Source organism: Perca fluviatilis, chromosome 18 (genome assembly GCF_010015445.1).
Source record: "Perca fluviatilis chromosome 18, GENO_Pfluv_1.0, whole genome shotgun sequence".
NCBI lineage: Eukaryota > Metazoa > Chordata > Actinopteri > Perciformes > Percidae > Perca > Perca fluviatilis.
The window spans coordinates 10446580-10460523 of NC_053129.1; the positions used below are offsets into that span (position 1 = coordinate 10446580).

General features: G+C 40.7%; 2 protein-coding genes across 4 annotated transcripts in view; both read right to left on the reverse strand.

Moving 5' to 3' along the window:
- Positions 1-2831, reverse strand: part of fam49a (family with sequence similarity 49 member A) — a 50609-nt gene extending 47778 nt beyond the window's left edge. For all 3 annotated transcript variants that reach the window (XM_039782068.1, XM_039782069.1, XM_039782067.1), the window contains exon 1: positions 2692-2831. The gene's annotated coding sequence lies outside the window, so the exon portion shown is untranslated. The remainder of the gene's footprint in view (positions 1-2691) is intronic.
- Positions 2832-8664: 5833 nt separating this feature from the next.
- Positions 8665-13944, reverse strand: part of LOC120546776 — a 155382-nt gene continuing 150102 nt past the window's right edge. The window contains exon 6 of the mRNA XM_039781966.1: positions 8665-8740. The gene's annotated coding sequence lies outside the window, so the exon portion shown is untranslated. The remainder of the gene's footprint in view (positions 8741-13944) is intronic.

Genomic DNA, 13944 nt, shown 5'->3' on the forward strand with positions numbered 1-13944 from the left:
AAACAAAAACCGCTGCTGCAAGCATTTGGAGTTTGAGAACAGCTTAACAGCAAATATCACATTACCTTTTTATCTGGCCGGGTGAGAGCTTTAAGCAGCATTTCAGTAGCTGGATGCCTCTTTGTAATACGACTGTAATGGCTGTGGCTGTCATTATATTTCACACATCAGAAGGTAGCATCAATGCCAGCTTGCTAACTGTATTTCAGGGGGGGGGATCATGTGTCTCTTTGATCATGACAACACATATTCAACCTAAAAGTGATGTGAAGCATGAGTTGCTTTAGTAGTTTTGCTTTAGGTTTGACATCAATCCATATATTCTGGTCCAGTTTTGATTCTTGTGGTCGTTGCAAATGATCAAATGATTAATGCTTAACATCTTCAACATACAGTACTTGTCTATGGTTAGTATTTATGCATTCCATTCTTATTGTATTTTTCTTCCAAAGTTGTGGCAGTGCTCTTTTTGTGGCAGCCTAGCAGTGCTAAATAAGTACAAAAGAAACACTGCGATGCAACACAAAGGCTTTCCCCCACGCTTGCCTCAGGCAACCTGTAATGCAACGGCAGGTTAAAAACCACAGTGTAAAAAAAAAAAAATATATGCCAGTGATCGAGAGGGCGTGAGATGCCATATCCTGTTTTTCTGTCACAGACGCAAACACTGAGCGGTGAGAGACCAAAACTACAAGAGTTTAAACTGCAATCTAACAGCTATAGTGCTGCTCTGCCAGAGCTCCCCCCCCACAAGCACACACACTGCATTCAGACTCTGCCAAGACACATTTGTAAAGTCTGACATGTCTTTTGCTCTTTTCGGTGTGCTCTCTTCAGCATCTGAAAGCTTTACATGGTTCACAAGCGCCACACAAAACCCAGCATAAAGTGATTAGTCAGTTTACATTAGCCGCACACTTGTAACAACGTATAAGCTTATCAGATGAGTAATCATTGCCAACACCAAAACAAAACCAGGCTTTGTTTACATATGGTTGTAAGTGCCGCATAATATGAGATTCTTTTCATATCTTGCTGCTCATAGTAATGGCTTGGCGCCTTCATTTAGGGGCTGTATGAAGCCCTGCGTGCCCCAACTTGTCCCCCGTGGTGTTAAAGTGAATGCTGCGGCGCACAACTAGACTACATGTAGGCAATGCAAAGAACATGCAAAGCATTTTTAGCTTCTTCCATGACAGATCAGGTTCATCCACAGCCATTGTCTAGTATGTTAATAAGTGACAGAAATCAACCAGCATTCTAAAAATGCTGCAATTACAGGCTGGCATACCAACTGACACAAAACATATATCACACACACACACACACACACACACACACACACACACACACACACACACACACACACACACACACACACACACACACAGTTGTTAAAGAGTGCAGCTGTTGCTGTATGTCCCCTCCAACAAAAGAGCGCCATTTCAGTGCACTTAGAGCCACGATCTCAGAACCAACCTATATCACAAGCTGGTTTTAAAAAGGTTAAGCTGGCGACAAATATGTAACTAACTGTGTCCTGACACTTTTTAAGACCCCTTACATTGGATAGTTAACCGGTTCCCACGATTCAGTGTTGCTGGGTTTCAAACAGCCGACCAATGTGGACTCAGTTTCTTGGAAAATCCTTAGGCATGACTAATTTCCTAAACAATCAATACCAACCATTTAACTTTAGCCCCCCACCACCACCACCACATACTGAGCTTTACTGGGTACCACCATCTACACCTCAACACTGCATTGACTCATAATACAGGACTGAATGAACCATGGACAATGATGTATTGCTCTAGCTCGATGTAATGGAGTGTGTACTGCAATAACATACAATGGGGCGAAATAGAGTCACTCATTGGCAGCTCATGTCAAGAGAAGAGAAAGAAGCAGCTGCTGTTGTCGGGCATCTACAACCGTAGTCTGTCTGAGACCCAACAATATTTAACTATAAGAGGGCTCTTTCCCCGGTTAGACAGGTTGAGAAATTCACACGTTAAAAAACAGTAGGAAGTAAACAACTCATGTTATTTTCCAACCACCTGCCTGTATAAGTAGCCTACAGCACATTGAGGTCAGTTAGTGGTGAACGCTACACAGTTGTTTGAACGCAGTGATTGCGGATGGAAAGAGTTGTTAAATTGTTATAACTTGGAGCAAACAAGGGTCCCAAAGCATTTCATTTTGCACACCCTCACTCACTTCACTCATTCAAGCAATTAAGGATCGGAAAAAAAAAAAAAAAGCAATAACCAAATCATTGGGAAAACTCAAATGCAATGTGGCTCAATTTCGACTGCTACTTGCAAGGCTAAGTTTGCTGGCTAGCCAGGATCCGCCTGTTAGCCCGGGCACTGCTGTCAAGCAAACCCAGCAAAGGGTACTTCTTCAATAAAACAGTCAGAGAGCCTAAACAGTGCACGAGAGGTAAGTTAATAAAAGTCTAGTCACACTCGCACAACGCTTCACCACAGAACTAATTTCAGCGCACAGAAGGAGCTAATGTTAGCTAGCAAGTTAGCGCTTCCTCCCCGGCATCTCTTCCCATGTGAACTCGTTTGACAGTCAACTGATTTGACGGGGGAAACAAAATTTGGCACGACACCAGGTGACGTAAACCAAATTTAGCGCCCACTAAACACGAGTAAAAGTTGGTTTAAAACAAAAACTCACCTGTATGTCTCTTGGGGTAGTACTTTTTAAGATGTTATGTTGGTCTCAGCAGTACTTTCACCGACCTTGGCCAGCTCTGTCTGTCCCCAGCAGCGACAGACAACAACACTCTGAGCACTTACCCCTCCCTCTGTTCCCTCTGGCACCAGAAAAACGAAGAAGAAAAAAAATCGAGTTTCAAGCCCCACCCATTCACGTTTGTAATTGGTCAATATTAGGGACAGTGCGAAATCAGCCAATTAAATCCGCTATTGTTTTTTTTTTTGTTTTTTTCTATGTGCAAATTATTTCCTATATGCAGCGCGTGGCAAAGATTTCTTGAACTGTTATAATAAAAACACAAAAGATGTACGAAGCTTGTAATGTTCCAGTGTTTTCATTTCCAGTGTATTCTTTCTTATGTTTATGCTTTTTTTTTGACCACATGAAAATGCAAATTGTACTTTCTTTATGGATTCCAGTTACATTTCCATCTTACCTCTCCCAGTGTTTTATTTGTTTAAGAAACGTTGTTTAAGTGCTCTAAAAAGTGTTACCGGTAAGAACCATAGACAGTAGGTAAGAACCAACTCCAGTGCTCTGATAAACATCTTTAAGCCATAGTCAACATTGCCAAAAGCTGGTCCACGTACTCACAGGAGGCCCAAACATACACCCAAATATACAAATCCACATCCAAATGACCTGTATCCTTCCCTCATTACTGTATCTAAGCATCATTTTCGATCATGTTCAGGATGTGGAATTTGTTGATTAGATAATTAGTCAGTTGACTGAAAATTAAGAACCAGTTGCATATGTATATTGATTCATCTTCTCCATCGTTTTTGCTGGTACCAGCTTCTCAAATATGAGGATTTCTATTGCTTGTCTCTGTCATAGCCTATATAGATAGATAGATAGATAGATAGATAGATAGATAGATAGATAGATAGATAGACAGACAGATAGAAAGAGATACTTTATTTATCCAGAAGGAAATTAAGGTGTCCAATAGCTTATACACATCATACATACACATAGGCAGACATATGACATCCACACACACATACATACTACAAAAATACAAAGGAAGATATCAATAGTGTGCCCTTACAGTAAAAGTTAGATTGTAGCATGTTTAAAGGAGCGCTGTGGGAAAAATGCAGAAAGGTGCAATGGTATCATAGTGAGTGTCAGTGCAAGTAAATAGAATAATCATTACTTAACTTCACATAGATAGCAAAAGACTTGAAGAAAAGATTAAGTTAAAGTTGAAAACATACAGGCAAGCTAGCAAAGTGATAGTAAAGTGAATATCTTTGGGGTTTGGTCTATTGGTCAGACAACACTAGCGATTTGAAGGAGTCATATTGGTCTCTAAGAAAGTATAATTGGCATATTTCACTATTTATTTTACATTTCATAAAAATAAAAAAAACTGTTACTTATTCAAGAAAATAAACAACAGAATAATCTATATTGAAAGTGTTAGTTGCAGCCCAAAATAAGCAATTTTGAATTAGGAATTTCAGAACTTATTTTATAACTTGTGCACTTGAGCTGTTTCTGTTAAACAACCAAAATCTTTTACTTTTGTCCTCATACTGTAATGTTCATAACCAGGCTGGGGTATACGTCACATCATAGGAAACTGCCTGCTTGTAGCTGCTGGCCTTAGCCAGCACTAAGATTGATGGATGAAAGCAAAGGCATGTTTGAACATTAGTGGGTCTTTAGAATGAGTGGCGGGGGGCTTTCATACTTGGCCCTGGGCTGCAATGCAAAGCAAAAGAAACACACACACACACACACACACACACACGCACACACACACACACACACACACACACACACACGCCTTTAAAATGTCAAGGCTCTACAGTCAAAACGTACAGTCTTTTCAGTCTTTTCAAGGCCTCATGTAGCTTGCTGATGCTTTACTTCTGTGTGTGTGTGTGTGTGTGTGTGTGTTGCAGTATCAGGTTGCCACGACGAATGCTGGAGCCTGTGATGTGGGAAATGTTTGGAGCTCATTGTTGTCAGCAGTGTGGCTGAAGGTACAGTATGTACAGTGTAAACACACCTCCACAGGACTACAAGGGCAAGTCAGGTTAGAGGATGGGGGTCAGAGTACACCCACGTCTTCCACTACCACACCCGCTGGAGTTTCCTTTACAGTAACTTTACACACCCACCCACACACTTTCAGACCCAGTCAGTATGTGTGTTTATTACTCTGTCCAGCACAGAGGTGGAAAGTAACAAATTACAATTACTCATGGAACTGTAATTGAGTATTTTTCTTGTGTAATTTTACTTTTTAGAGTCGTTTTTAGAATCTGTAATTTTACTTTTACTTAAGTACAGTATGTTATGTTTGAAGTATTGTACTTTGCTACATATAAAATCACATGCCTTACTGAGTAAAAAAAAGAAAAAAAAAGGAAATTAAAAAGCTCTAGCATTGTTTTGTCAAAATATCTGTCATCAAACTCAAATCAAAAATCTTTTTTGCAACGTTTTTTTTTTTTTAGGTTTTTGAACGCTTTTTGGACTCTTTTTTTTGCTTTTTTGGCTTTGGGCCCTTATCAAATTGCAAAAGATGGTGATTTATTTAAATAAGTATAAATATAACAAAATTTGTATATCTGTAAGTAACTTTCACTTTGAGTAAATTTTAAATGAGCTACTTTTACGTGAGCCGATTTTTATGCTTTGACTTGCACTGAAGTTATTATTATTATTTTTTTTAACCTTTATTTATTCAGGGGAGGTTAGCTAAGAGCCCAGTACCACAGTCTGATCTGCTGGCCACTGAGCTCCACTGGAGCGTTGGAGGTTAAGGGCCTTGCTCAAGGGCACCTCAGTGGTGGTAATGAGGGAGGGACTTTCCCCACCCAGATTTTATCCTGTCTGTCTGGGGATTGAACCGGCAACTTCCCTCCCGGTCACAAGCTCTGGTCCAGCAACTATACTACATGTTATGATTATCCGCTGATGTGTTGTATCATGATATGCGACTATGACACATTTTATCCTAATGATGGAAATAGGTCAGTGAAAGCGAACACTGAAACTATCACTGCTTGTTTCACTACTGTAGTTCCCAAGGGAGGAAACATTACACATGCAGCTACAACCATTGAAAATACATAGTTTAAAAAAAAGGTTGAAGGTAGTAGGGTCCCAAACTGAAGAGCACTAGAGGGACACTTTCTCCACAGCCGAGCAGCGCTCCATGCAGACTGTATTGTGACATTGTGAACACATACTTTAGTTAAAGACAGTAATTAAAAAGGTCAATGGAAAGTTATGTGACAAAGACAGACCTTTTCACTATCCAGTCTATCCACTGACTGTTTGGTCTAAAGCTGCAACAATCAACCGAATAATCGATTAGTTGTAAACTATAAATTCATCGGCAAACACTTTGATAATTGATTAATCGGTTTGAGTCATTTTTTATTTTTTTTTAGATAATTCTTTGGGGCATTTTTAGGCCTTTATTCGACAGGACAGCTGAAGAAATGAAAGGGAAGAGAGAGGGGGGAATGACAAGCAGCAAAGGGCCGCAGACCGGAGTCGAACCCGAGCCCGCTGCGTCGAGGAATTAACCTCTGTATATGGGCGCCCGCTTTACCAACAGAGCTAACCGGGCGCCCTAAGTCATTTTTTTTATGTAAAAGTTTTTTATAAATCTCCGATTTCAGCTTTTTAAATGTGAATATTTTTTCTATAATTTCTATTTCTATAACATTCTTCACTCTTCTGTGACAGTAAACGGAATATCTGTGAGATTGTGGACAAAACAAGACATTTGAGGATGTCGTCTTGGGCTTCGGGAAACACCCACATTTTTCAAATTTTTTTTTTTTAAACATTTCATAGACCAAACAACTAATCGGTCATTCGAGAAAATAATCGACGGATGAATTGGCAATGAAAGTAATCGTTAGTTGCAGCCCTATTTGGGTCCAGCTGTTTATGACACTGGGTGTGCTCCGATGAAGAGTTGACCTCTGATCGGCCTGCTGCCATGCTGAAAAGAGCAATAATGAAAATGTCTCCTTTGGGAATGATTAGTTTGTCACACAACATGTCTACAGTTAAATGCCATACAAATTGTCCAACTGTGTAAAACTGTCCAAAAGTGACACCTGGTGGCGGTTGCTTGTTGCCATAACTGTTGCAGTAGTGAAGTATTCATCGTGATGTCATAAGAAATTATGATTTCATATTAATGTTTAATATGTTTGTTAATGTATGCACCAACCACCAAGGTAAATTCCTTGTACTGTAAGTCTTACTCACTTGGCAATAAATCTTTTTTTCTGATTCTGACTTACCATCTGAATCCCCCTGTGTTCAGACTATGAAGATATTACACTAAAATGGCCCATCTTCTAATACAGGATTTATCAAATAATAAAGAGTGCAATTACCTGCAAAAGCCAGTCTCTTGCTCAAAATCCTTGGTTCATCTCTCCAAAAGTAAATATCTGTGTCAACGAACATGTCAGTGCCATCAGAATGACCAGTCCTTGTGTCATTGTGTACAGATAAGATAAGACAGTCAAATTGCTTAGTCATGCTGTCAATATAACAGTGTAAAGTGCTAAAGTTTTGATGACAATTATTGTAAATTGTAGGTTTGATTGCAAAAGACTGGACAAGATTCCTATTCACGCTTTTACTGTTTGTACTGTAATTTGTTGACAGACCATGTCATTGCGATACAGAAAGGAAAAGACAGCACTGCGTAGCACAAATAAAAAAAATATTTAAAAAAATGTGAACATAGGACAATCTCCTTAGGGAAAACTGTACATGCAGTGCTGTAGGAATTACAGCGCAGTCTTCCTACACCTCCTGACGTTCCTGTCTGTTGGGCCACAAATTCAAAATACACAAAATCTTCTCTTGCGATGCAGTGTGGAAAGTAGAAAAAAAGTCTAATGGTAATGTATAGAAATATGCTTGACATATTATGACAACTTGTTCAACCATTTAGCATGTAAAGACTTATGCTATGAACTAATGCTTAAATGTTGTGGGGGGGGGGGGTGAGGTGGGGGGGTGAGACTATTCAACAGAGACCCATTATAATACATTTTGATCAACATGAAGTAAGCAATGGATAATGTGGGAAACAGCAGAGAATTGTACATAATCATTTGCATGGATGTACCAAAGCATTTGCAACTTGCTCAAATAAATGAGAAACTGCTTTTTTGATGTGCACAAGTGACACAATGATGTGAAGATAAAAAACAGGTCGTTTTGAGAATTTCAATTCTGATCTGAGAAATGTACCAACGCGACTGAGAAAAAACTGCAATATCCGAAAATGACTTTTGATACTTAAGTAGAGTGAATATATTCTATATACTCTAAAAGGAGACTTTAACTTCTACCAAAGTCATTTTCTGGTAAGATACTTGTACTTTTACTCAAGTTTTGCTTTCAAGTACTTTGTACAAGACTGCTTGTAAACATAAACAGCTGAGAACCGCTGCTGCATTCCCCTGAGGAGCTCCTCGTCCTCTGGGTGGCAGCAGCTCACCACACTCAGGCTGACTCAGCTGGCTCCAGCCCTATCGGCACACATGTCAGCTGAATGTATTATAATGGGCCTAATCTGTACTTCAGTGGCTATTGCACAACAGCTAATCAGACTGTATGGAAGTATGACCTACGGTTTGGGCATTCTTCAAAAGGGTTAGGGTCATTTTATCGCAAAATCTTCTAAGCTGTTTCTCTTAAAGTGCCTTCCCATCCATGTCCTACCTTCTCTGTATATTTACATACTTTATGCTTGAGGATTTATGAACACAGCGCAGCACCTGTGGGTGGAGTCTGCACCTACTGTATTAGGATTACGTTACGTGTTGTATGCTGTATCATGTTAGCTGGAGAGTAATGTTAATTTTGTTTTTATTAATTTGTATTTATTTATTTGCACAATAAAATCCAGACAACAGAAACACAACAGTGAATTTAAATAAAAGGAAGATTGTGCAGGCGAGATTAAGAAAACCCCTAGGGGGGCTTACCGAAGGAATCTCACCTGCAAGGAAGAGAAAACAAAATAATATTGTGAGCAATTACAAAAGTCCTGAAATCTACAAATTAAACACAAATATGCATGGGATTAACAAAACAACAACAAACAAGCATAATACTGGCTACATGAAACAACAAAGGCATAAAATGAATTACAAAAAAATATAGATAAAATGAGGATGCGTGAGTAATGAGAGACATGAAGGCCAAACAAAATTCAGATACTGTATCAACAGTTCAGATCAATACAGACAGTTAAATTTGGTTCCTAAGCCTCTTTTTTTTAATCATTTTTGACAGAAATTGACTGAAATGCAGTGTGGAAATAAGTGTTCCACTGAGCTCCCCTGTATCTAATAGAGAATTGACAGAGCCTAGTAGACTCTATCCTTCACATAAGCCACAGGCAGACACTTTTATTTAACTGTAATATTGCCAATATAAACTAGCTACATGTTATCCTTTGGAGTGTGACGTTTCCTTTATTGTGACCAAGATGTCATGGAATCCCATAATCCCCCTGACGATATGACGCCGAGAGTGCACAACTAGGTTGTTTGATTTGAATGCTGTCTTTTGAGGTTGTTTGAAGCGTGCAGTGGTGGAATGTACATTTACTCTAGTACTGCACTTAAAAGGTCCCATGACATGGTGCTCTTTGGATGCTTTTATATAGACCTTAGTGGTCCCCTAATACTGTATCTGAAGTCTCTTTTATATAGGCCCTAGTGGTCCCCTAATACTGTATCTGAAGTCTCTTTTATATAGGCCTTAGTGGTCCCCTAATACTGTATCTGAAGTCTCTTTTATATAGACCTTAGTGGTCCCCTAATACTGTATCTGAAGTCTCTTTCCCGAAATTCAGCCTTGGTGCGGAATTACAGCCACTAGAGCCAGTCCCACAATAAGCTTTCCTTAGTATGTGCCATTTCTGTGTCTGTAGCTATTGAGGATGAGAGAGGGGGGGGCAAGGTGGAGGGTGGGGGTGTGGCCTTGACCAACTGCCACTTTGCTCGTTTGAAAGCCATGATGTCTCTCTCTCTCTCTCTCTCATGGGTTGGCCAAATTCTCTGGGTGGGCAAAGCAGAGAAAGGGGAGGTAACCTTGCTCCTTATGACCTCATAAGGAGCAGATTCCAGGTCGGCCCATCTGAGCTTTCATTTTCTCAAATGAATGTGATAATGTGAAATTGTCATGCCATGGGACCTTTAAGTAAAAATTTGAGGTACTTTCTTTCTTTTCATGCCACTTTCTACTTCTACTCTGCTACATTTCAGAGAGAAATACTGTACTTTTTACTCCGCTACATTATAATGACAGCTTTAGTTACTTTACAAGTTAAGATTTTTGCACACAAAACACATATGATGTTTTATTATAAATGAAACTACCCAACACCCAATGTAACGGCCTACAAGTCCAGCTGAAATGATTTGACGATTAACAACATGACATCATGACTTTGCGTAAACATACACGCCACTTTCTAAAGCCAAGCATTTTGAGCTATCCGCGTGCGTGTCTACGCCGCCTGTATGTCTGTCGTATACAGGACGTTGCAGCTTGCTGTCACGTGACGTGTCTGAGCCCGCCCACCATTTCGGGATCCTACGCAGGGGCAACAGTGTAAGAGCGACACAGACATGGAGCAGGAAAGACGGCTCGAGGAATTAGCATCACGGCAAATGTGTTGGGTTTAGGAAACGTGACACGTGTCTGACCCGTCCTCCACCCCTACCAACCTCCCTACGCGGATTTTCACCCTTTCATACTACTCGCTACGATGTAAATTCACACACAATCGCAAGGTAATGTAAGTCAATGGAGGCCAAACGGCGTTGATAAACACGCTAAAAAGCGAGTATGAGTCTTCGTAATACGCCAAAAATGGCATACGAATTGGCGTGTCATACATACGCCATTTCGTGAGATCAGTCTGAGATTAAACACTTGACAGAACTGTAAGGATCGTTTCCAGTTCCTAAAAATGTGAGGATTTTTCTGAATTGAGTACTTTTACTTTTAATACTTTAAGTACATTTTCCTGATGATACTTACATACTTTTTCAATGCAGGCCTTTTTACTTGTAACAGAGGGTTTTTACAGTGTGCTTGTAGCACTTTTATGTAAGTAAAGGATCTGAATACTTCTTCCACCACGGGAAGCATGACACAGCAAAATGCTAAACACTTTGCAGTGATTTGTAATGCCTGTGACGGTTATGTAATGGGGATATAGGTGGATTAGAAGGGGAGTCTAGAAGTCAAAGGCTTGTTGGAGCCCATGGTGGCCAGTGAGGGCCAGTAGTGGCCCAGAGCAAGGACACCTAAACTTTGTTTATTGTCTGCACTAATCTACTCCCAGGACGGGGATTGAAAATGAGCTTAACGTGGTGGCATAATGCAATTGGCTGTTGTTTTCCGAGTAGGTGACTTCAGATGCATACTGAGAGCACAATAATACACACAGCAATATTAACATTCATGCCCTGGAGGTGGAAACAAACACATAAACAAATGCCATGTTGATGCTCCATTCTCTGTTTGCCCATGGTGTTGGGCAGAAGAGAACAACAGTTTCCCATTCTTTCATCTCCCAATGTCCATCCTTGGCAGGATGCCAAGGATGCCAACAGCCGCATGGACTTGTTTTTTTAGTCAGTTATACTGTACACCAAACACACTACATACACACACACACACACACACACACACACACACACACACACACACACACACACACACACACACACACACACTCTCTCTTTTATCTAAAGCAACTTCCAATAACTGCATTCAAGCATGAAGGTACAAACTCCAAACAGAAAGAATCGAGTACAAGCACATTAGCTTCAAATAAGCCAAATTACAAAGAGCCACATGTTAAGTGCAACATGTAAGTGCAACATATAATTGCAATTTCTTTTCTATAGCATCATTTTCTAAGCCAAGGTGCCATCGGTTTGTAGACTTTCAACTGTCCTGATGTCAATGGGGAGACACCATAGCCAGAACATGATACAAACTTACAGTATATTCTCAGCCTAAAATACTGTGTATCAAGCTTGTTACTGTAAATGGTTTTGGTTTTCCGCTTTCACCCGTTTTCACATCCGATCGAATGAGACTGTCCTCCCGCGAAAAACGCTCCCATACACGTAGGTTGTTTGTTCAAGCAGCAGTTACGAATCATATATGCGTTTCTAGTGGTGGCGCCCTCTAATGGAATTAGTAATTATGATGGGAGCAATGGAGAACGTAATGTGACATATTATAACCCTACAGTCATATTAGCTACAAAAGACAGCGACACGCACTCGCTTGATGGGCGCTCCTGGGCGTGCCTAGCCTACTCCTGGTTGCTTGGCAAAAGTATACAGAAATTCTCTGGTGCTACCTTCAGGCACGTCCCCTCTGTTAACTCTGTGGATAGACCCATAGATATATTCGTATGAATGTACGAATCTAAGGTTAGATTGTACAGGACCGGGAACACGGAGACCACTGAAATAGGTTTTTCCTCCATTTTCTCACAGCTTTGCGGAACTAAAGTTTGATCGATTTGTTTCTGTGAACGTTTGACACGGTGACGCTTCCGTATCGATGGTAGCACTCTATTGCCTAGTATCTGCAAGAGGTCTTACAAGTCACTTCAGAGGTATTGTCAAGTCACAAGAACGATGTTTTTGTATTTAAAAGTATTTATTTCTCGATAGGGGTAACAAAATATATGAAATACAATGCCAAACATATCAGATATATACAGAAATACGATGTCCCGAAGCGTTTCCGCCATCTTGAATGTTTTTCTTCGACTCGAGCAACCTAACGTACATACCTCACGCTGCCGTCACGCTGCCGTCACGCTGCCTCCGCTCCGACTGGCAGGCGCTTTGTCGCATCGCTCAGCATTTGCATAAAATAGACTTCTTGTTTATTTTGGCGCCGCCTTGCTCGTGGCAGTGGCAAGCTCGTCGCTTGTCGCTGGCAAATGGCCACTCCCATTGAAAATGAATGGCAGCCTGCCGCTTTTTCGCTGTCTCTTGTAGCTAATGTGACTGAGGGGTAAGAGTGCCAAGTTCGGTTGGGGTGGTGGATGGGTCAAACAAACACATGGCCATTCACCCAGGAGACTAGGGTTTGAGTCCCATTTTAAAATCAATTAAGGGCCAAGATTTTTTTTTTCCTTTACAGCCGTCCCGTTTAGCATGACGTACATAAACGTCTTGTTTTTTACCCAAACCACAATCTTTTTATTACCTTAACCAAGTCGTTTTTGTGGCTAAACATAACCGAACTGCAACCGTTTTACGTTAGTGACGTGTTTAAAACCGCAACCTTTACGTTCAAAATTGCAACTGACGTGCCGTGGTTTAGGATATTAGGCCGGAAAAAGCTCCCGTGGGTCGTGTTAGAGGGTAGGGTAGGGACAAAAGACCCGTATCATGGTATGGTTTGGAAGACTTGTTGGTTCAAATGCTTTGGTTTGAAACAGAGGCAGGGAAAATGTTAGGCGATATGTCAACATTTCCATTTTTTTGTCGGTCAGAACGGTTGTGAGTTTTGCACGGATTCTAAATGTCACCGCTGCTGTTTTATGACAGTTTTTATTTATTTATTTTTTGCCCAGTGGACCAGGTGCATTGACGTGCCATCACTACTTCCTCGCAATCTCCCGGCACTGCGAAGCAGCCAAATGTCAGCCCTCCGGTTGTGGAAACACCAGGTTCTGCGCGGTGTGCTGCAAGTCGAGCAGCGAGCACAAAATTAATTAAATCAATCTCTCTTTCTCTTCCATTTTTCTCTGGTCTGGTGACACTCGACTAAAACGCTCCCCCTTGTTTGCACTTTCAAGTATTTCATTTTTTTTTTTTTAACTACCACAGGGAGGGATGTAACAGCTTAAAGAACAAGCGACCCCTCACTGAACCTCATTATTTACCTTAATTTTTTACAGGCAGTTCATTAAGAACATACATTGTGATAGCGTATGATTCCCCTAAGTGACAAAGCCACTTGGGTGACAAAGCCACTTAGGGGAAGGAAGGCTATGAAATAAATACATAAAAAAAAAAAAAATACATTTCAGCCCAGGGGAAGCTCCTGGCTTTGCCGGAGGCCCCTTTGCTTAGTCCAGGCTGCACACAGCTGCCTGTTTGCTGACTTTCCGCTCTGACCCGGTCTGCAGCCCGTCTGTCTAAATGTTTA